This window comes from Macaca nemestrina, chromosome 4 (assembly GCF_043159975.1).
Source record: "Macaca nemestrina isolate mMacNem1 chromosome 4, mMacNem.hap1, whole genome shotgun sequence".
Taxonomy (NCBI): Eukaryota; Metazoa; Chordata; class Mammalia; order Primates; family Cercopithecidae; genus Macaca; species Macaca nemestrina.
Window position 1 is genome coordinate 17,774,277 of NC_092128.1, and position 25,207 is coordinate 17,799,483.

The following is a 25,207-nucleotide window of genomic DNA, read 5'->3' on the forward strand; positions in this document are numbered from 1 at the left end:
TGAAGTCAACCGGTTTCCCAGTCTGCACTTGGGGCTGGGTTTTACAGTCCCCAACTGTGCCCTGTTTACCTCCTCCCGTCCTTACTTTCTTCTATGTTTTGTTTTGTTTTTCGGAATTTTTTTTTTTTTTTTTTTTTTTGAGACAGAGTCTTGCTCTATCACCCAGGCTGGAGTGCAATGGCCCAATCTCGGCTCACTGCAACCTCTGCTCCTCTGGGTTCAAGCGATTCTCCTGCCTCAGCCTCCCAGTAGCTGGGATTACAGGCACGCACCACCATGCATGCTAATTTTTGTATTTTTAGTAGAGATGGGGTTTCGCCATATTGGCCAGGCTGGTCTTGAGCTCCTAACCTCAGGTGATCCACCCGCCTCGGTCTCCCAAAGTGCTGGGATTACAAGCATGAGCCACCACACCTGGTCCTGTCCATACTTTCAAAATAAAGTATCTGATGGTGATGGTGATGGTTGTTATTATTTTACTTCAATGAATCCCATATGTTTATAAGATTAAATACAAAAAAAAAATCTTCAAAGGAAAAATCACTCATAATCCCACCACCCAGAGACAATCACTGTTAATATTTTGGTTTATTTCCTGCAGCCCTTTTCTCTGTATATGTGTATGTATTATCTTGTAACATTCTAATTAGAAGGATAATCTACATCTCATTTTATATTCTTCTTTTTTTCAATTTGTATTCGATATGCAAACATTTCTTTATGTCTAAAAATTCTGCACAAATGTCACATTTAATGGTTATAGCACACTCTACTATATAACTAAACCATAATTTGTTTAACTCTTACCCTACTTTTTGAGCATTAAGATCATTACCAATTTTTAGTGATGAACAATTTGAATTTAAAACTCTCTGTATATTTCACATTGTTCCCTTAGGATGGAAACCCTTAAATGAAATTACTTCGTCACAGAGCATGAACATTCTAAGACTTCTGATAAATATTGCCAAATTGATTTCAAGTAAGGTTATATCAATTTGATCTCCTATGAACACATCAACAATGACTGAGAGTTTTTTAATTTTGTTAGGTAAAAAACAAAACAAAAAAAGATATGCTATTAGTATATTAATTTGCATCTCAGATTACTTGGTGAAACCAAATACTTTTCATGTTTGTTAGAAATGTCCATTTCTCTTTGCAACATGTTCACGTCCTTTATGCATTTATTTATTGGGCTCTAAATCTATTTGCATGCCCTCTTGCCATATTTGGAAAGTTAATATTTTGTTTGTTGCAAGTATTTTCCCAATTTCCTTGCCTTTTAATTTTTCATTACCTTTTGGCCTGCACGGTTTTTAATTTGAACGTAAACAAACCTATCAGTCTTTTCCTTTGTAATTTCCCTTAAGCTTAGAAAAATCTTTCCCCCATCAGGGCATCAGATAAATAATCACCTCTTTTTCCTGCTTTGTTTAATAGTTTCCCATTGACTGTTCCCACTCTCAAGGCATTTCTAATCAGCTTCTCTCCAGGGCTATCCTCACTCTGGGTTATTTTGTCCCACTCCTCACTCATCCCATGTGCTGCAGTTGTCCCTGGAGTGAAGATAGAGGTGACCCCTTTCAAATGGCCTGCAATATTTGGGGGAAGATGCAGGCTTCAGGCAGGTGGTTTGGCTCTGTTATCTTCTTACGACATTGCACACAGGGCCAAAAGAAAGTGCCCCAGTGCCCCTGCTTACCTCCCAAGGGCTGCATCTATCTGCAGCCAGGGAGAAAGAAGTAATGTTCAGGATTGTTGGGAATTCCCCAGGGGTTCTGGTAACCCCACCCCACTTGCACACAAGCACCTGCTTTCTCCTCTCGTTCCCATCTTTCCCTTTCTGTGCTGCTCTTCACCGAATGTCTGTAACTTCTCAAATTTGGGAGCAGCTCAGTCAGTGATATTGGGGAAACTTTCCTCTTCCTCTTCCTCTTCCACTCAATACAAACCCTCTCTGAGACTGGAGCTCCCTCCACCCTGTACCTCCAGACATTCACTGTGGGGGCAACGGGGTAGGGTATGGACTGGGTTTGCATCTCAGAGAACATTTAGAAGCTAGAATTAGGGAGCTCTGGTCTGGTTCTCTCGTCCCCATCTCGTCGGTGATCCAGCAGACAGAAGAAAATCCCTGTTACACTCTTCTGTTTGCTCTCATCAGAAAACTAAATAGTGGACAGGCTTAAAGATTATCCTACATCCAGGACTTGGAAGGCTAAGCCGGGACAGCCAAGACAGGCCTGAAAGCCAGCAGGAAAGCACTGCGTGTCTAGGGGAGATTATAAGATTCGAAGGACAAGGGCCACACCTATCTTATTCACTGTATCCGAGGCCCTGGCAATCTCTTAGGGCTCGGTCAATAATTGTTAAGGAATGATTAGGAGTATCCTCTCCATCATGTACCCCATGAAGTATGGGAACTAACATGTGCATAGACAATCAACTGTTTGGAATTATCCACAGAGGATTTTGAGGTTGGGTTTGGTTTTAGTAACAAATGCACTTTCTTATCCTTGGCTAGCCCATGCCCCACTTTTAGTACTTCATCCTCGAGTTCCTTAAATTTCTCTGGGCCTCATCACTAAAATGATATAGTTAGATTAGATAACCTCAAATGTCACTTCTAGCTATAAAATTCCATGATTAGATTAATAACTTAAAATGAGTGTTTTTATTGATGGTTATAAATTCTGTTCTGTCTACACATGGGCCTAGAGTACATGCAATAATTTACATCCGACTGTACTTTACTGGAAGCTAAAGTTCAAAAAGGAATTAGAATTGTGATTGACTTTTTCTAGCCTGCTGTGTACACTGCAACACAGGCACAGAAATGATTCTTCAAGCAAGTCTTCTACACCAACCACAAAACTATTATTAATAAAAGAACATATTCCTTACCACAATAAATCAGAAGGCTTCATTTAATGATTCTGAAATTTGGTGAAGGTCATTCCCAGCTTCATGAAAAATCAGTCACAAATGAAGATGTGCCAATGGAAGCCCATTCGCCACAGAAGCCAATGTGATGGGAATCTCTGCATGCTAATACACTAGAACATTCCAACTAGTACTAACATAAATAATACTCATATTGAAATGAAAATTGATCCTGGGATTTCTTTTTACATGGCCTTAGGATTTGGTGGCTTGTTCAGAGAGTGCCAACTCATTTGAATATTTGCCTAATTAGGAAGATAAATCTGCTACCCCCGCTGCCAGCAATCACGTCGTGCGTTCCAAAGCCAAATATAAATGCCTTTTGTATCACCCACTGTTTCAGATTATTCACCTCCCACGTCTGCATAGACAGCACAGAACTGACCCAACTGTTTCTCTTCTTGGCCTGTCCTCTGCTCTCTCATCAAGGCTTGGCTCTGCCACATAGATGGCACAGAACAATTTTGAAGACATGGGGTACAAGAAGATGAAAGAGAAATTAGGGTTTTATTAACCCAGAATGAGGAAACGTGATGGGCATGGAAATTCTTGGACCGGGTTCTGCACCAGGGGGAATGATCACATCTAATCCTGCTGGAAAAGCTGTCTCGCCACCCTGGACACAGAAGACAGCCCTGGTGTCCCTGAGTTTTAAGCAGCATCTGTCTCTCCGCTCACGGTCCAGCCTCCGCATTCTCCCTCCCAGCCACACAGGACTCCTCTCTGCTGCTCAGACATCCCTCTGGCCTCCTCAATTCCATGACTTGATCAAGCTGCTACATCAATCTAGAAAGTCTTTGTTTCCCTCTTGTCTGGGAAGTCCCAGCCATTGTTCAAGGTCTAATCTGAAATCCCCTAAAACTCTCACCAGATCATCCTAACCTCAGCAAAATGATCTCTCCTTCCCCTCATGTTTTATGGCATTTGATTTGCCCCAATGTGCCCTTTGTTGAAGTGATTTGTTTATGAATATAGACACTTTAAGTTTTATGCAACGGGGAACAGAGGCAGTATCTTGTTGATATTTTATCCCCACAAATGCCTATCACAGACTTTACATATAACTATAGACCAGCAAGAGGCAGGCAAAAGAGAGTAGTTACCTTCTCCTGGTGCAATCTGGACATACATCTTTTTAGAAGCATCAAAGAGGACCACTGCTCCTAGGGGGACCAACTTCCCATGCCTGAAGACAGAAGTTATCCAACTTTGGCTAGCATAAAGGAATAATCTTTAAATCAGTAGTCTGAAGTGGCAGGATAAGAATCTGCATTTTTGCAAGCCCACTCAGGTAATTCTGATGCTGGTGGTCCTGGGATTGCTGTTTGACAATTCTGCCCTGGGAAACATTTCATGTGATATGGACAGATGCACAATGAAGTCAAAGAGGTCAAACTTGGCATTGCCAGTTTTGCAAAAGGGAGAGGTACATTTTGAGAGAGAACTCATGAGAATGAATAGGGCTCTCAACATTCCTTTGACCAGAAAAAGTCCATGTCAAAGTGCTCAGGGCTCTATATAAACACCCAGCTCTCTGAAGGTATCTGTGCTACAAGGAACCTAAGACTCTTTCTTCCCTCACAAAACACATATCCCAGTGGGACATGGAAGTTATAACACCCCCAGTCTAGCTCTTAACACGTGTCTGTGCCGAAATGCGTAGCAACCCGGAGAATGAGCAGCCCAAAATGGAAGAAGAGCTTACGGTGGACTATCACTTGGAGAAAGGTTTCCAAGGTTAACATGGAAAATGGAGGAAATGTATCCTCAGAACAGTGCTCTCACAGCTGAAAGCAATAGAAATTCGACCTTCAGCAATTTCCTGGGTCACCCCATCAGGCTTTGAGCTAATCCTGCACCTAACAACTCCACTCTCACATTCTTTAACTTCGTTTGATTAAAGAAATGTCTTTCATGCCTACTATGTGCCAAATAGATATCATACCAGACATTGGGTTTAAAAGATAAAAAGGCATGTCCCTTGCCCTACGGTAGACAAGCACAGCAGTAAATACTTGTAACATAAATAGTATGCTGACAGCAGTGTTCACAGGAGAGACTCCCAGCCTGCCTTGGAGAGAGGAGCAGGGAAGACTGAGGTTTCAGTCTCAGAATTGACACACTTCTCCAGGATGACCACATTCAAATCAATGCACTCTTGCTCCATCTGCTCCAAGTTACAGGAGAACTTCCCACCTAAGGGAGTGACATCTTCCGCTCCCCTCTGGCTATTAGGGAGGGCCTCTCACAGCTGTACTCAGATCGTCTCCTCAAGCTTCTCTCAATCAGGCTGTGGTGCCTCCATTAGTAACCTCCTGCTTCCCGAGTTTGGGGCATGACTGCTGGATCCCCAAGGGCCTTGTAGCAGGGGGCTCAGGGCTCCTAAGGGCACACAGGCCTGCCTACTGGTAAAGGCAGGGTGGCTGGAGATCCACGAACACCATGGAGCTAGGGAAAGCTTTCTGGTAGGAGAAGAAAGCTACAGAAAGAGGAAGTAAGGAAGTTGAGCCCCTAAGTTTACATGAGTTTATTGGCACTTAATTCATATTTTTACTTTTATTTCAACTAAGAATTATAATGTATAGAAAAAGCAATGCTGTGCTTCTGTGCTGCTGGATTTGGTTTGCAACATTACTGATCATTAGAGAAATGCAAATCAAAACCACATCTCACACCAGTCAGAATGGTGATTATTAAATAGTCAAGAAACAACAGATGCTGGCAAGGTTGCAGAGAAAAAGGAATGCTTTTACACTGTTGGTGGGAATGTAAATTAGTTCAACCATTGTGAAAGACAGCGTGATGACTTTTAAAGACCTAGAACCAGAAATACCATTTGACCCAACAATCCTATTACTAAATATATACCCAAAAGGATATAAATCTTCTATTATAAAGATACATGCATGCATATGTTCATTGCAGCACTATTCACAATAGCAAAGACATGGAATCAACTCAAATGCCCATCAATAAGACTGGAAAAAGAAAATGTGGTACATGTACACCACGGAATACTATGCGGCCGTAAAATGGAAAGCGAGCATGTCCTTTGCAGGGACACAGATGGAGCTGGAAGCCATTATTCTCAGCAAATTACTGCAGGAACAGAAAACCAAACACTGCATGTTCTCACTTATAAGTGGGAGCTGAACGATGAGAACATTTGGACACATGGGTGGGAAACATCACACACCAGGGCCTGTCGAGTTGGGGGTGGCAAGAGGAGGGAGAGCATCAGGAAGAACAGCTAATAGATGTTGGGCTTAATACCTAGGTGAGGGGTTGATAGATTCCGCAAACCACCATGGCACATGTTTACCTGTGTAACAAACCTGCACATCCTGCACATGTGCCCTGGAACTTAAAATAAAAGTTGATGGGAAAAAGGAAAGAAAGAAAAAGCAGTGCTGCCTAGACTAGATCATGTGGTCAGTTATCTGAAGCCCGGCTAGCTGGCCATGGGAGAACCGCCAGTGGAGGGAGCCATGCCACTGTGCAGTTTCCAGCAAACAGCAGCAAGTCTCCACCTTGCAGGTGCAGTGGCAGAGAGGGCCCTTCCAGCCCCCAGGGAGCAGGCTTTGCTTGCTTCCGTCTCTAAATAGGAATGCTGCAGAGGAGATACCATGTCAAATAGAAAAAGAAAACAGGAAATGGCTGGCACTGGGTGCAGAATCATTTCACTAAGCAAGTGTTTATTTTTATGAGGCATCAGCAATTTTTTTTTTCAGGTTACATACTGAGTAACTGCAATCATTGATTACATTAATGGATTACCTCTGGAGAAGGAATCTAATTACATTTTTGTACAAATTGCAAAATGTAGATTAATTTCAAACTTCCTTGGCAGCCTTGTGTTTTTTTGTTTGTTTGTTTGTTTCTTGTTTTCTCTTGAGCTCTAGGTCAGGAGCCCCAAAGCATGGCAAAGAAACCTGAACCTTGAGAAGGCTTTGTTTGTTCATTCAACAAATATACAATGAACTGCTTGCCTTCTGTATGCACCAGCTCTGTTCTAGGCACTGGAAATACAGAGGCAAACAGGACAATGTCTCAGTCCTCTTGGGAGTTTCCCAAGCTGTTAAAGAGCTTCAAGAGCTGAAAAATCCCAAATGTTCCTAAACCCATTTAAGCAGCTGCTAGGCTTTATTTTCTGAACACCAGTTAGGGCTTGGTGCCTCTTATCCAAAGGTTGTCAATTTCTTTAGCCCTGCAAGGGAAATCTAAAAGAGTAGGAAAGTAGGAGGCCAAGGGAGGAGGATCACTTGAGGCCAGGAATTTGAGACCAACCTGGGCAACATAGAGAGACCCTGTGACCTGCCTGCAAGGTTCAGCCTCTGCTGTCCTATGAGAGAACCTCTGAGCTGTCTTGTAATCCACAAAAAAATAAAAATAAAAATTAGCCAGGTGCAGTAGAGCACACCTGTAGTCCTAGCTACTGGGCAGGTTGAGGTGGGAGGATCGCTTAAGCTCAGAACTTCAAGACTGCAGTGAGCCATGATTGCACTACTGCACTCCAACCTGAGTGACAGCGAGGCTCTGTCTCAAAAATTAAAAAATAAATTTTTAAAAGAGTGGGAAAAGGATTAAATAAGAGGGAAAGTGAAGAGGGTAACAAGAGAAGGAAAGAGTCTTTGGTCAAGTGGCACACCCATTGAAGACATTGATCTACTCAGAGATGGCAAAAGTAAGATAACGGGAAAGTAGAGACAAAGAAAAGAAAGAGAGAACTTTACAAAGGACAAACACAAGTGGCTGATAACCATTTCTTAAATTCAACCATTCTTATAATCATATAAATATTTCAAAAATGAGTAACTTTTTTTATCAATCAAATAAGCATATGTCTTGAGAGGAAAGGGATTTTTCAATGTGGGTAAAATTCGGTAGGACTATAAACTGCCTCAATGTTTCTGGAAAGCAATTTGGCATTATACATCAAGAACCTAAGAAATGTTCATATCTTTGAGCCAGTAGTTCCAATTCTGGGCATTTATCCTAAACAAATTATCAGAAATATGATCAAAGATTTATGCACAAGGATTATCATTACAACATTACTATAATGGCCCAAAACTAGTTCAACATAAACATTTAACTTTAGAAGAAAGGTTAAGTAAATTATGTATACTTATATGGTAGAATATTACAAAGTCATTAAAATTATGTTTATGAAGAGCTTTGATGACAAGGGAAAATGCTTATCATGGAATTACGAACAAAATTTGGGATACAAAATTATAAAGTAAAATTTGGGATACAAAATTATAAAGTATGATTTACGCTATGAAAAGAAATATAAAGAAAACACAAAGGACACCACAACAGTAGTTTGTCTCTTTTTGTTGTTGTTGTCTGTTTTGAAACAGGGTCTCACTCTGTTGCCCAGGCTGCTGTACAGTGGGGAATTAGACATCACTGCAGCCTCAAACTCCTAGGCTCAAACGATCCTTGCCACTAATTTTTTTTTAATTTTTTGTAGAGACAGGGTCTCACTGTGTTGCCCAGGGTGGTCTGAAATTCCTGAGCTCAAGTGATCCTTCCACTTCGGCCTCCCGAAGTGCTGGGATTACAGGAATGAAACATCATGCCCAGCCTGCAATTTGTCTATTGATTATAGCATTTCATGTGGTTGTTTTTGCTTTTCTTTTACACTTTTCTATTTTTTTTTCTATAATAATTACGTTTCATCTTGATGATCAGGAGAAATAAAATAAGCTGATGGAAAACACAAGAGAAAATAATAGGAAGGGAAACCGTTAACGTCATGAGGAAGGAAAGGATGTCTCCCCTGCTCCATGGAACTGGCGATGGGGTTGGCGGTTACAGGGAAAGATTGAAACCAGAGACTTACAGGATTCAGAGGATGGGCAAATGCATGCTGCCACGGTAGCATTTGGTGACAATGCCTGACCCAAATTTCCTTCCTCTTTTCAAGATTAGCTGGATTTACTGTTAGGTTTCCATCTCCCTGACAACTCTTAAAAAAACTTGACCTGAGTCCATGGAATTTTAAGTCTGATTTGGTTCCATCATATTCAGCCTCCAATTGAATCCTAGCTGGTCCTAGAAACTTCATACATTGACCCATGAAAAAAAAAGTTTAAAAAAAACACACACATCATTTTTCCAAAAAAAAAAAAAAAAATCCCTAGTCACGTAATCAAATTCCACCCCTCAACCAAAAAAAAAAAAAAGAAAGAAAGAAAGAAAAGAAAAACAAAAAAAAAAACCATAGTACTGACTCTAATCCATGGACTGTTCAGTCTTTCTCTGGAGACTCCATCCCACTGAAGGCGATGAATTATAGTCTTGGAAAGCTTCTAAAAAGGATGCCCCGTCTGTTCAGCACTTACCTTTCACTCAGTGAACTATAAATACTTAATGATGAGGCCAACCATGATGACGAAGTTGATCAATAGTGAGCATGGAGACAGTGTTCCATTTCCACACCCAACCAGGATGGATGCCGAGGAAATGGAGGAAAATGATAACAGCCTGAGAGACAGCTGGTTGCTCCTCCCCTGCTATCTTCATTCACCCACTGGTCACCACCAGCTGGTGGCAGGTCAGTGCTCCCAGAGCAGGGGCTTAAGCTGTTATGAGGCTGCACTGGAGGTCCTGACAGCCGATATGGAGGGTACCAGCCATCTCCTCACCAGTGTCCTTTGGCCATGCAATTTTAATAAGCTCAACCTCAAGAAAGGAAAAGGGAGCCTGGGACCGTGTTGAATTATTCACAGCTCCAATCAGGGAAGGCAGATGAACCCCTCTTCTGAGAGTAAGTGATAGCTACTCATTGATTTTATTCCCCCTTCATGACCCCTAGATGAGAATCTAGTTTAAAAAAAAAAAGAAAGAAAAAAAGAAAAGAGGAAAGAAAATCTATCTTAAATCTGAGTTCGTGAATAATTAGTGAAGTTGAGAATTGTGTTTCAGTTGACATTTTTCTGAAGAATAATTTTGATAACTTGGACTTGATTAGAAAAGGAAAAAAAGCAAGGACCTTGGTATATCTAAATTTATTTAAATGCAACACATATATACAAAACTATTTTTATGGATTAATGACCATGATCAAAGTGATCTTATTTAACAACACAATAAAAATGATGTGAGACCTGAAAGCCAAAAAGATATATGATTCATGCATTTATTAGATGCCCACGTTGAATTAGCTTTTGAATGTGATATATGTGTGTGTGTGTGTGTGTGTGTGTGTGTGTGTGTGTGTGTACCTTATTTCTTTGCATGGACAGAGAAATGTAAGCTGTACGAAAATATAGTTAATTCTTCCCTACATTTCAAGGAAAGCTTGCTTTCTAGGATTTATCTCATATTCCACACCCATAGCTAATGCTGATAAATGTCTTCCTGGAGCTAAAGACAGCCACTACGCTCCTTTAGACAGTGGGTTAGAAAACAGCCACAGAAGCTTCTTTAGGCCTTGTCCACACGCCTCAGAATCTCTGCTCTCTCCCAAAACACACTTATGCAAGGGCAACCACCGCCTTAGCAGGTGGCCTCACCTCCCTATTTTGCGAAGTCTCATATCCCCTGCTGAGAGTCTGGTCCAGACCCATTCTCTCAGAGTAGGAATGTCGCAAAGGCTCCTCACAGTCCGGACTGTACCCACTCACATCCATCCCATGCCTGGCTGACAATGCATTTCCTAAGACCTCCTAAAGTCATCACAAGGTTCACACGACACAGCTCTTCTGTGACTTATTTAACCTCTGTTAGCCTCGGTTTCCTCCTTTATCAAACAGATACAATAATAACATGTACCTCGTAGTACAGTTGAGATTTCAGTGAATATAGTATGTCAGGCATTTAGCACAGCCTCTGCACACCCATCAGAAGCAGTTATTATTGCACACAAATGCAAGCTCCATGAGGGTAGGGGTTGCTGCTCTTCCATCTAACGCCTAGAACAGTGTCTGGTAAGTGAGAGAAACTCAATCCATTTTACTTCAGTAAGTGAGTGAAGCATTTTAGGCTCCTTTCAGATGCCACTACTCCCGGCCAGTTATCCAAGCTAAGATGGTCGTTTCCTCCTGTGGATGCAGCCAAAAGCATTTTGTTTACCACACCTCCAGCCCCGCCCTCTGCCATCCTGAGTCTGTGTCACGGCTCTGTGTTCCCTGGGAGACTTCAGGTTCCCTGAAGGTGTCTCCCTCACTACCCAGCTCCAGTGCTGTCCACACAGTGGACTCTCAGTCCACACAGGAAACTAAGGAGCAGCCCTGCAAGTCATTCCAGCAACCAAAGATGGCTCCTCGTGGACCAGATCTGCAAAGCTCCGACCAGGAATGATAAACACTGAAAATTCAGGCCCCTCGCCTTCAATTTAATGAAGGATTGAAACTGAGCTAGTAATTACTTTTTTTTTTTTTTTTCAGAGTGGTAGAGTCTCACTCTGTTGCCCAGGCTGGAGTGCAGTGGTGCAATCTCGCCTCGCTGCAACCTCCGCCTCCTGGGTTCAAGCGAGTCTCATGCCTTAGCCACCCGAGTAGCTGGATTATAGGCGTGCAACACTACACCCAGCTAAATTTTGTTTTGTTTTGTTTTAGTAGAGATGGGTTTTGCCATATTGATCAGGCTGGTCTTGAACTCCTGGCCTCACGTGATCCACCTGCCTCAGCCTCCTAAAGTGCTGGGATTACAGGCATGAGCCTCCAGGCCTGGCCAGTAATTTTTAAAACTGTATGTTTCTGTTAGCTCTGCCAAGCTAAACAGTATTTCAGACCTTACCCATAAACCAGAGGTCCCTACTCTTTTTGATGCAAAGGAATGTTCACTTCCTGAAAATGAAAAGATCCCTTCCGAGTAGGTATTGATGGCAGTGTGAGATGAGAGAGGGTGGCGTGTGGGACTCAGGCAACACAGAGACAAAGCCAGCCTTGGGGAGGGTTCTGGAAGGGGAGTCAGCATGGAGCTACCTACTCGGGGCTGGTGTCAGTCAGCATTGTCACCCATACTCATGAACAACCACCAGAAGAGCAGCCCCTTCCTTCCCCACGCCCTCCCCGAAGAGGGTGTTCCCGTGAGCTCTGGGGAGGAGATGATTTGTGCACAGTTGCTTTTCCTAGTTTCCTTGGCAACTGTGCAGCACTAGAAGCTCAAAGAGAGAGGCAGTGGATGGGGTGGCGGATGGAACACAGATGCTGATGTCAGTCAAATGTGTCACCTCCACACCCATGTTTAGCAGCCTCGTAGTTTCGGAAGCTTACACACACCACACACACCTCTGATTGCTCATTTCTAATTTGGTGCCAGGCGCATAAGCAAAGAGCCTCAGGGAAATGTGGCAGAATGGGTCTCATTCTACCAATGTGAACTGAGACTGGGGCCTGAGACTGAACGATCCCAGCACCAAAGACACCGGATGCCCCTTGGTTGGGTTTCTGGATTTCATACAAGCCTACATAGGGCACATCAAGGGGCATTCATCGATTTTATATCAGTGGCTGGCTACAAGGGACAGAGAAATCTGAACTTTCATCATGGAAGTTGAGGGTATCCAACTTGGGGGATCCAGTCTAAAAATGACAGATGTAGTTGGGGTGGGGGGCAGAGATGGCAAGTCCCTTCAGAGGCAAAACCGCCTGGAAAATAGAAAGTGGTAAAGTCTCCAGCTTTGCAATGAATTCCGTTCCAAAATCCCATTTGTTACGTCAATTATTTAGAATTCAGAACCCATTTCCAGAGAAGTCCTGTATGTTATAAATGATGACTGGGTTTCTTTTTTTTTTGAGACGAAGTCTCACTCTGTCGCCCAGGCTGGAGTGCAGTGGCCGGATCTCCGCTCACTGCAAGCTCCGTCTTCCGGGTTCCCGCCATTCTCCTGCCTCAGCCTCCCGAGTAGCTGGAACTACAGGCGCCCGCCACCTCACCCGGCTAGTTCTTTTTTGTATTTTTTTTTAGTAGAGACGGGGTTTCATCTTGTTAGCCAGGATGGTCTCAATCTCCTGACCTTGTGATCCGCCCGTCTTGGCCTCCCAAAGGATGACTGGGTTTCTAGGATAGTCCACAAAAGCCTATTTAACTCATAATGTAGATGAAATACTATACATTTGCAATGAAAAGGAATAGAAAAAAAACTCCTGTTATGATAGCAGTAATTAAATGAAAAAGAAAAACTGAGAAGTGGAAAATAAATAGCTTTCTTTCATTTCTTTTGAACAAATGGACAAAGAGAAGGGTTCTTCATTTACTTTAGATAATAGGATAGAGCCTATGGTGGGGGAGGGGTGAAGGATGGAGCAGGGAGGTCCTCTGGGAGAAGAGAAGGACAGTAGGCCTGCCTCACGAGATATGTGTGGGGCTCCCTGGCGGTAAGGAAAGAGCATGAATTTTGCAGTCACAACTGTCTGGATTCTAGTCCTGCCTCTATCTCTTCTTGTAGCTCTGGGGGAGGTATTAGATCTCTTGTCTCAATTCCATCACTGGCAACCTCGATTGCATCAGACAAATGCCTGCATGATAGGCGCTGTGGTGCACCTTCCAGACCTCTCTGCAAGGAAAGACTTGCTGCCACATTCTAGAAAGGCTGTCAGCCTTTAGCGGTCAATCCCTGTAGAGATCGCTCACACACTCAGAGCCACATACCCAAGGTCACTCCACCTCCAGTGCCTACATCCAAGAAGTGCCCAATATGGAAGTGTAAAGACCCAGTCATTTCAACCTCATTCAGGAGGCTTTGAAGGGTTGCTCTAGGACGAGAGCCCTCCAAGGGGTGTCATCGCACCTACATCCCAGCCTGACTTCTACTTCTGCCAGACTCCGATTCCTCCTCTGCCCTTCCTCCTGAACTCCATCTGAGTCCACTTCACAGGGAACTCAGCCTGCGACAGCCTGGCCCAGAGTTGGCTCCAGTAAATGTTGAGATCTTTGCCCTGCTGACTCTCTCTCCTTACCTGCAGAGGACACAGATTAGCGGAAAAGCCTAGTAACACCCCAAGTAGCTCTGGGATTGGGGCTGCTGAGAGCCCAAGGACTGGGTGGTGAGCAAGAATCTAGGAACTCAAGAAAATGTGCATTCCTATACCCCAAAAATGGCTGGGGCATCCAGGTAACCTATAAAGTTTTGTTTCTAATGTATGAATGCTTGTAATCAAGAGTTTAAAATTTGGAGACTGAATCCATAAAAGAAATACAAGCACTGCTTGTTTGGAACTGCTCTGTCTGATATGGTAGCTACTGGCCATGAGTCACACACAAACTTAAGTTGGTTTATATATTAGTCTGTTTTCACTCTGCTAATAGAAACATAACCAAGACTGGGTAATTTATAAAGAAAAGCAGGTTTAATGGACTCACAGCTCCACATGGCTATGGAAGCCTCACAATCATGGCAGAAGGCAAAAGGCACGTCTTATATGGCAGCACACAACAGGGAATGAGAGCAAAGCAAAAGGGGAACCCTTTATAAAAACATCAGATCTCGTGAGACTTACTCACTACAATGAGAACAGTATGGGGGAAACCACCCCATGATTCAATTATCTCCAACCAGGCCCCTCCTACAACAGGTGGGAATTATGGGAGCTACAATTCAAGATGAGATTTGGGTGGGGACAGAGCCAAACAATGTCAATTTATAAGTAAAATTTGAAATTCTGTTCCTCAGTTGAACTAGTCACATTTCAACCGCTCAATAGCCACATGTGGCTTGTGGCTACCACGTAGACTTATAGAATATTTCCATCACTACAGGGAGTTCTATTGAATGGTGCTGATTAGAATGTTGAATTGTAAAGGATCTAGGAAGGTTTGAACTGTATTCTGTGCCAACTTTTCCCAGAAGGCTCCTCAGATGGATATGCATAGAGAGTGAAGAAAGATAAGTACCACTAGACTTTCAACCCCCATCCCCAAACTCCCAGAACTCTAGCTCAGCATGGGAAAGGCTGAATTCCATGCACAACTATTCTAGGCAAGTCACAATGACCCAGAACCATGCAGGCCTCTTGCTATGACCTCCAAAGTTAAATCAGAGTTAGATATCAGGGTAAGACCAAAAAAAAAAAAAAAAAAAAAAAAAAAAAAAAAAAAAAAGAGTGAAAACAGCAGGGAACATCAGCTCCAAAACCTAAGAAAGGAAGAGGTTCTCCTCTCAGAATCATCTGAAGAGGCCCTTCCACGTCCCCCAAACATATTAGCTCTACGTGGTAACCCCAACTCTGTAATTCCATAATCCAATCTATGACACAGCCAGCACCAGAACCAGGGCGAAGAGATGAAAATAAGGGGATAGTAATACAGTATAGTAATGTCACCTCTATGTCCTCCCCTCCACCCTAACAGCAGCTCTTATCTTATTCTTGGGCCCTCCTTTATCTCTACGTCCAACATTCTTGCAGCATCCTCCTTTTGGATGTGTGTTTTGACACACCTGAAATAGAATAGAAGAGGGTCTGATCATAGCAAATGGAAAGCAGGGTTAGGCTAGACATGCCAGTCTTTTGGTTCCCCTCAACAATTTCAATACATTGTACTCACATTGTATTTATCTTCAAAGCTCTGAAATGTTACTTTTTAGACACTAAGTACATAAATCTTCCTTTAGAGACTGTTTGTGTCTAAATTGCATTTTTATTGGACACAACTGATAAATTAAAGAGCTGCTTCTACTGCTGCCACCACACTGAAGACCTCAAACACTGATAATTTTCTGCCCTGAAACTCCTTTCACAATATGCTACACTGTTGCCAGTAAATAATAGTCAGGCACTTTCTACTCCTACACTTCAAACACCTAATGCAAGTTCGCATCACACATACTGGTGCAGATAGCAAATCCCCAATACTTACGAAGACAAACAGCCACATACAAGGCCAACTCACCTGCACATGTTGCACAGAGTTAAACAGAAAACCTCTGAGTCAATGAAATACCATTTCAGAGGCATTCCCCCCAGCTCCCACCTCGGTATGGGACCCCTGCCTTCCAATAGTGATAGCATCTCATGTTGGCTGGCATCAGACTTTGCAAACTTACTCAGAGATTGTGCATGAATTATTTCATCTAATTAAACTTTATGTTAATCCTCAAGGCAGGTATTACCATCTCTGTTTTACAAATGAGTGCACTGGGGTCAAAACACTTAAATAGTTTCCAAGGGTCATATACCTGGTGAGTGGCAGAGGTGGAACTCAATCCAATATCTGCTGGACTCCATGGGGCTTGAAGCCTGTTTCCCATTAAAGGAGTACATCAGAAACATAAGATAGAGATTTGGAGGCTAGATATTAGGAAGATTGCCTCGGCTAACATACACAATACAAAAAAAAAAAAATTCACCTCACCTCTTCCATGCTGTTGTATTCAACTAACCACAAGAAATATGGAAGGAAAGTAAATTACCAGATCTACAGCCAGTCAACAGATAGCACACAAGAACAGGTCCTGTTTCCCTGAGAGGTTGTGCTAATTGGCAATATTCCATCTCCCAGCTCCCATCCCAAGCCTATTCATGTTCTCCTGCCCTGACCCTTCTATGACCACTACAATCCACACCAATGCTCTCCAGACCAGGAGCTCTCAAACCTTGTCTTACAGATTCCTGGCCCACCCTTAGAGATTCTGACTCAGTATGTTAGGCTGGGCTCTAAGAATTTGCATTTCAAACAAGTCCCCAGATAATGCAGACATTGCCAGGCAATGGACCCCATCTGGGAGGCACTGGCCTTGACTCTGCTAGGACTTTCATCATACAACATGAACTCGGTTACTCGCTCTGTTACTACATCCTGGTTCCCAGCCACCGCCCTGCTGCCCTCCCCATCTTCAGAACACCCATCCCCCAGAATCCAGAATCAAACCCAGGCACTGTCTGTGACTGGTGCTTGGAGTATAATAGCCTCCCATCTTGTTCTGGGCATAGCATACTTGCCTTGTGTGCCTTGGTTCTTATAAGTGGGCTCCTCTCTCAGCCACCATTCTCTATTTCTTACTCTAATGCCATTCCACTCCAAGTTTCTTGTAAAGCTGGGGCTTTTCTTCCTTTGGCGAAGACTCCTCCCTGGGAGTTCACTCATTCAGTCCTGAATGCCAAAGTAGCACCTACAGGACTTATACCTGCTGACCCACTTTATTGATGCCAGGTATCTGCCTGCTCTGACATCCATGTCTTACCTAACCCAGATTCTCCAACACTGAGCTGTTTCTGCCAGCTGGATTACTGAGCACCTGTTCTTGTTCCTCTTCCTCACTGCAGCAGTTTGCCTGGAAGCTGAGCTCAGATTGTCTTAACTTTGGAAAGAGGAATCACCTGCCGTATTAAGCGCCCTTTTCAGCACCTGGAACTGGGACAGTTCCCCTAGAGGACCCAGAAGAGGCAAGTCCAAATGATGCCCACTTTTCCCTCGCTGTAAAAAGCAGGCCATGCCTCTTACTGAGATAAGGTAGTTTGTCTTATATATTGTTTTTCCCCCTGCAATGAATCCTTGCTGATTTCAGTATGGAAGTTAGGACTCATGAAGTGTATATGTCAGCAGCATTAGCCTGTACTCTCTAGGTAGTCTTAAATGCTTAAACATTAAGCAACAAGTAATTTGAGCCCTTGTCTGGTTGGCACCTGGAAATATATCATCCCATTTGGAAAGCAGAATACCTTTTAATATCCCCTCCAGTACCCAACATGGGGGTTCTCACAGAACAGACACTTCACGACTATTCAATGAACAAATGAACAAATGGATGAAGGCAAACAGTCAGGTTGTTCTCCCAGTTCTCCTTCATGGTTTGGTGTCCATATCAGTGTGCTCAGCCAGAATAAAACCACTTCCAATCTGCAGAAGCTGAGAGAGAGAATGCCTCCGGGCCAGACTTCCAACTAATTCCCAGCACAAAATCGGACCTGTGCATTCAGATGAATTGTGGCTTGAAGACTGCAATTACACCAGGTTTTGTTCAGGACATGGATGTCTTTAACAGAAAAGGCTGTACTGTACTCCCTCCCACCTCTACTCCAGACGTCCTCCCTTCCTTCCCCCTAGGTCATCTCAAAATAAACTCTCCCTCTTACCCATGTAGAGGGCGCCCTTGTATACAGCAGCCATGCTACAGTGCATTTTCATCACTGACCCCCAGCCAGGCCAGCTATCTAAGTAGGTGGGACACACAGCTGCACATGCATATGCATTTATTATTATTATTATTATTATTATTATTATTATTATTATTTGAGATGGAGTTTCACTCTGTCACCCAGACTGAAGTAAAGCAGCGTGAGCTCTGCTCACTGCAACCTCCGCCTCCCAGGTTCAAGCGATTCTCCTGCTTCAGCCTCCCAAGTATGGCGTATGCCACCATGCCCACCTAATTTTTGTATTTTTAGTAAAGACAGATGCTTCACTACGTTGGCCAAGCTGGTCTCGAGCCCTAATCTCAAGTGAGCTGGCTGCCTCAGCCTCCCAAAGTGTTGGGATTTCAGGCATGAGACACCGTGCCTGGCCCAACGTTCATAATTTTAAAGCATCTCTATGTTACCTGTAATTCCCTTGCCATCATTCCTTGGGGCAGGCCTCCTGAAAAATAAAAATGCTCTCCGGGGAAGGTAATCCAAGAACACATTAACCCCCTAGCTCAAGCATATTTATCAAATCAGTGAGCCTGTTCTGCAACAGAAACCTGAGGGAATGAGACAAAGAAGAGGTAAGTTTTGACAGGCAGGAAAGTTGCGAGGGAAAGGAAATGTCCTGGCATGAGTTACTTCTGCAAGAGCAGATCTTGGTGCAATATCACATTAAGGGGTTTGGGTTCTCTGCACGGCCTGGTGCATAGATACCACCAGAGCTCTAGGAGGACAGGCACGAGGCAGCGGGTATACTGAAAGGTTTACAAGGTTCTCTGCAGGGGCTGGGTTGGGGAAGAGACACAGGAATGGCTTGGAAAAAGCAAAGACTTCAGGATTTAAGGCAACCTATGATGACACGCTGTTGGCTGAGTTTTCTTGCTACCAAACTTTTCCACTGCTGGGGCAGTGTGGGGGGTGGTTTCTTGCTAGTGATGTCCCCCGTGGATGCCAGTCTTGCAAGCAAGAGGCAGCTAACAACAGATTGCACACACTAAGAGCCTCACACTGGCTGAGCACCAATGCGGATGTGGGAGAAGGAGAATGGCTGATGCTGCAGGGGACCTCAGCTTCTAATGTCTGCGATGTTTACCTCATTAGGCTGTTTTCCATAACATCAGCCAAAAACATGAAGAAAAAAAATAGCTGGAGGGACCCCGCCGGAGCTCAGGCCTGGATTCTGAGCCCTCACCCTCGGATTCCTCTGAGGTCTGAGATGGGACCTCTAGGCAGCCCTTCCCACTGGCTCAGTTACCTCATCTGCAAAGGAGCCACAACAACGCGGGAGGAGCTCCTGGGAGGAAACGCCAAGTCGCCCTCTGAGCAGCATTACAGCCCACTGAACAAAAAGAGGTGCTTACTGTTGTTATTACTGTTAGTTTCATCCCAAGCCCTTTGGTCCACAGCATTCATCTTCTCATAACGAGGATGGCTGGGGGAGGTGGGACCAGGAGTCTAGGCAGCTCCTAGGCTGAGAAAGTCAGGGAGTTGTGGGTGGGAAGCAAGTCCAGAAGGTGGCCATTCTACATCGGAGCAGGCTGGGCTAGGACTGGACAGCTCAGTCCATTGGGAAAGGGAAGGCAGGCGCCATCAGGCAAACAGCCAACACAAGTTCAAGGTGAGAAGGTTGATGCCAGTGGGGAGGGCAGGACCCAGGGTGGCTGGAGAGAGTCTAGACAGCACCAGGGACCCTGGGGTTCAGGGGCAGAACCCTCTAATGCTGGAAAGGGAGAGGGTGAGGAAGAGGGCATGGGAGAGGCCAGGTGTGGGGGGCCAAGTAGAGCTTGGCCACGAAGCATAAGTTAAGAGTCCTGCTCCAAGATCCACACCAGAGCACCAGAACATGCTGGGCTTCCCACCATACACCGGCCTGGGGTCAGGACTGGTCCCCCAAGACTGAGCCAACCCACAGGCAGGGGTGAGAGATCAAGAGCTGTGGGGACAGGGAGCCAAGTGTGTCACCCACGTGTCTGCAGTAAGTGAGACAGTTCTGGATTTTTACTTCTTGTCCCTCCTAGTGGTATGGACACTAAAATGTCCCTGCTCATCCACAAAGTCTTGATCTCCTGCCTCCCTTCCTCCATCTCCACTCCTGCCTTCCTCCTCTTCCCCTCTCTTCTCCCTCCCTCTGCCAGCCAGGCCATACCCTGCTTCAGGATGGCTCCTTGGTACTAATGTTCTTTGCCCCAGGGGTGCAAGGATCCACTGTGCTGGCGAAGGCAAGGACCCCCAATGCTGTAGATGAGGAACCTGTTCTGCCTGGTCCTGGTATGTGCTCAGCTTGCCTGAGGCAACAGCCACAGGGCCGACGAGTGAGCTCATATCTGTGTGTCTGGGGGGTAAGGGGTAGGGAGTAGGGAAGTCTTGGAGGGGAAATCATCTCCCGCTCTTTCCCGCCCTGGCCAGCTGGAAATGTGCTGTGTGACTTTCCAATGTAATTAGTTGAACCCTTAGTCCTGACAGAACAAAGCTTCAAAAAACACCTCTGGGTTTCTTGGCTCTCAGCATCTCGAAAGACAACAGAGAGTATCTTATTGCAGCAAAGTAGAGCCCCAGCTCCCTGATCCTCGCTGCCAGGGGCAAGCCACTGCGAGAAAACAACCTCCATCTTGAAAACGCCAGGCAGAATGAGAACATCTGAGCTCACATCACAGTGACTCCACGTCTCAGGGATCTGACCCTGAGGAAACCTTAGTAACAGCTGCCCACAGAGGCTCTGCCCAGCAGATCAGGGGGCAAAGAAGACCCACTTCTAATACCTTCTTCCAATGTGTGTCTGCCCTGCAACCTCAGGCAGGCTCTGCTGCCATGCCCTCTGCCAACCTCCCTGGGGTCCTCGCCTGGGGCAGCCAGGGCCCAGCTCCATGCCATTCCAGTTCCTTCCTGGGACGGACGCACTCACCTCTCAGCGACATCTTCCCATCCCCTACTTTCTCAGCCTCCTTCCTCTGCCATAGCCCACCCTGGCTGCCCGGGTCCTATTGCAGACCCCCAACTCCCGATCAGCCACCTCCCCTTGCTATGCCACTGGGCAAGGCCCAGGCCCCACCTGTGCTGAAAGGGCAATGCCTGTGGCAGGGAGAACAAGAGCAGGGGGGCTGGGGATGGCCTCAGGGGCTCCTGGGGGTTGTGCGAGGACGCTGAACTCGCCAAACAAGCAATGCTACCATAGACTGAACTATGGGATGTGAAAAGCCTATAGGAACATATTCTAGTGAGAGAGTGAAGCAGCTCCATTTAAAATGCCACCACTTCCCCTGACCGTGTCAATCGGATTCTGTCGTATTTAAAACGTAAACCAGACAGTCCACCCAGGAGCAGCACCAGCCCAGCTCATCTCCTGTGGCTGCCCGTCCCTTCCTCACTGGCCAGTGACACTTGCCTGTCCCGCTGTGACCTGGAGGCAGCCAGAGGATCTGGGTCAGGCATGCAGCTCACCCTTGGAACCCACAGAAGTAGGACAAATGCTGTTCTACCTTGCTCCGCACCGCACCCCAGGGCAACGCACCACACTGCAGCCTACCCAGGGCTGTTGGGACCTCAAGCCAGACGGTGGGCAGGTAGGAAGGCAGATGGGCTGCACCAGGCCTGGGTGGACTAAGGACACGGATCCCAACTCCAAAAGGAATTCTGCCTTTTTCCAAGGTGAGCAGAAAGGCACCCACAGTACCCACCAGCAATCACCCACAAAACCAGAGTGAGAAACCGGTCACCAGTTCACCCAGACAACTCAGCATCTGAACCTCGTTAACAAAGACCACCCCCTTCCCCACCCCACACACATACACACACACACACACACACACACACACACACACACACATATACACACACACACACACATGCACACATACACACACATATACACACACAGACACACACAGACACACACATACACACACACATACACACACACACATACACACACACAGACACACACACATACACATACACACACACACATATACACACCCACACATACACACACACACACATACACACCCACACATACACACACACACATATACACACCCACACAGACACACACACACACACAGACACACCCACACACACACACATACACACTCACACAGACACACACACACACATACAGACACACAGACACAGACACACACACACAGACACACACATACACACAGACACACATACATACACACACATACATACACACACATATACACACATACACACACACATACACACACACACACAGGCTTCATCCTCTGGCCTTTACTCCCTATGGAGTTTATTCTCTCTTTACAATTAGATTTGTAAGCCTAGTGGCCTCCAGAATCTTCTATCCTTTCACCTCCTAGTCACCCAACCATAAGGTGTATGAGCACACGCGCCAGCAGTTAAGCCTCCCATTGGTAGGCTTAACTTTTCAAAAACCACAGTGTAGTTTTAAACCAAACTGTGCCTTTTCCTACTTGAAAATTTTACTTCTGTATCAATGGTTGATGATGAGGCCACATGCAAATTCCTGATGAAAAGTATGTAATTTAGGCCAGGTGCAGTGGCTCACACCTGTAATCCCAGCACTCTGGGTGGCCGAGGTGGGTGGATCACTTGAGGTCAAGAATTCGAGACCAGCCTGGCCAACATGGTCAAACCCTGTCTCTACTAAAAATACAAAAGTTAGCCGGGCATGGTGGCATACGCCTGTAGTCCCAGCTACTCAGGAGGCTGAGGCAGAAGAATTGCGTGAACCCGGGAGGCGGAGGTTGCAGTGAGCCAAGATTGTGCCACTGCACTCCAGCCTGGGCAACAGAGTGAGACTCCATCTCAAAAAATAATAATAAAGATGATAACCAATCTAGGATGAAATTAGTTAATTTGATCCCACTTAAAGAGGACAGAACTCTCAAACCAAATAAAGAAATCAGACTGTGATTTTTTTTTTCATTTCCAGTATTTGATCAGGAGTTTGCTAATATTTAATCGTTTCTGCTTTATTTCAAAGGGGGCTTATGTGCCTACTTCCCACCTAATGTCATCAATATCTGACCACTGAAAATTAAAATCGACACTTCCTATGCTTCCCCTCTTGCCAGCATTCCCAATTACACTTAGTACCAAATTCAGTTGTGACAGATGCTCACCTGCCCTCTGGCTAAAAATAACTGTCATCGATGTCAGAAATGGCAAATGTTCCCCCTCTCTGCTTAACAGCCCATTAGGCGGCTTTGTGAAAGAGGCAGATGAATCCCTCACCAAAAGGTGGCCTCAACTTCACCCACACCAAGTGCCCGAGACCTTTTCATATATCAATCGTTGAGATGGCTTTTATCAGTTAAAAATAGATCTGTCACCCCAATTCACAGCAGAGGCTGCACACTAGATTTTGCAGAACCCAACAGCACTGCAGTTTGGGAATAAGAACCTGGAGACACGCAGGGCTCAAAGAAGACCCCGCAAACCTTGGCATTATCCTTTCCTCTCTGTCTTTGCCGATGCCTCATGACGTGTTTCCAGTGATGCCTCCCTAGGTAATCTCTTTGAATTCCAGGTTTCTACAGTGTGTGCAGTCAAAAGAGTTCTACCAGGTTTCCCTTGAAGAGTCTCTGTGCAACTTACACTAAAATAATTCTCCTTCTTGCTAAAAAATTTCCAAATTCTCTTACCTGCTTAAAGCAATTCTACTATATTGTAATTATCACATTGCCTTGTAATGACTTGCATTATGAGTGTCTCTCCCCATCCCCCACCCTCCTCCACCCGCAAACTTGAGCTCCTTAAAGAACCCCCTGTGGCCTCGGTGTTCACTGGCACAAGAAGAAACAGGGTCTCTTTGGTTAAATTGAGTTAATTTGAACTGAAGCTGCTATGTCAATCATTTCTTCCTTCTTAGATTCTGAATCCTATTACGACCCTCATAACTTAAGTTAGATTTCAATGGTTCATCAACAGGTCTTATCAATCTTGAACATTCCTTTTAGGCTCCTAAGAAGGGACTATACGAGACTAATACATTGTGGGAAATAAGCAGTTATATTGTATATTTCTACATTTTAGTCCTTACTTGTCTATCTCCAAAAGGAAATTAATAACCCTGATGACTAGTGTCTCTAAGGCAAATATAACATTGAAATTAAATATGTGGGCGGGCGCGGTGGCTCAAGCCTGTAATCCCAGCACTTTGGGAGGCCGAGACGGGCGGATCACGAGGTCAGGAGATCGAGACCATCCTGGGTAACACAGTGAAACCCCGTCTCTACTAAAAATACAAAAACTTAGCTGGGCGAGGTGGCAGGCGCCTGTAGTCCCAGCTACTCGGGAGGCTGAGGCAGAAGAATGGCGTGAACCCGGTAGGCGGAGCTTGCAGTGAGCTGAGATCCGGCCACTGCACTCCAGCCTGGGTGACAGAGCGAGACTCCGTCTCAAAAAAAAAAAAAAAAAAAAAAAGAAATTAAATATGTGGTATGCTTCGCTCAATGCCAGCACATGGAATCCTCTTTGAACATTAGCTCTCCATCCCCATGTGCTGCTTAGTGTCTCTAGTAATGGATAAAGCTTATAGGGGAAACAGCCTGGTGAATGCTGCCTCATCCATTGGCACCTGCTCCATCATTTCAGGCCAGGAGTATTTAGTGACAATCATCTGGACACGCAGCCACAATATACTTCCTGACACCAATGAATGATTGTTCTGTTTAATTTCACTTGTCTCTTTCACCTCCCACTCCCACCCCAAGCTGTGGTGGTTTAACTAAAGCCAATCCCAAAAGTAGAATACACCTGGTGGACCTAAGCCACGAAAAAGAAAACTAAGCACCTATAAGGAGAACAGGATGTTTTCCACCTAGAGATCTACCATCTTCAAAGTTTACCAATTAAGGGATCTTTACTATCAGGAAACAATAAAAGAACCCTCCTTTACATATAGATGCCGACAGAATTTTAACCTTTCAAAATCTGGTGAAAAAAGATGGACTATGAATGCATGACAAATCAATAGAGGCAGCATGAACTTGCTGACAGTAAGAATGTGTCAGCTTGAAGAACTGCGCCTGCAGGAAGCAAAGCTCTCCTGCCACAGACAGGCAGTGTATCCCAATGGAGGAGAAGAGTAAAAATAGCCAACAAACTCTGTTTGCTTATTAACTAACCCTCTCGTTGTCATTTAAGTCTCTGAGGATCCCTAGCCAAGAAATGCCCTAACCAGT

At 44.9% G+C, this 25,207-nt stretch overlaps 1 protein-coding gene across 1 annotated transcript in view; it reads right to left on the bottom strand.

Annotated features, from left to right (window-relative positions):
• LOC105471271 (transmembrane protein 178B) overlaps positions 1-25,207 on the bottom strand; it is a 408,963-nt gene that overhangs the window by 243,575 nt on the left and 140,181 nt on the right. The window lies entirely within an intron of this gene.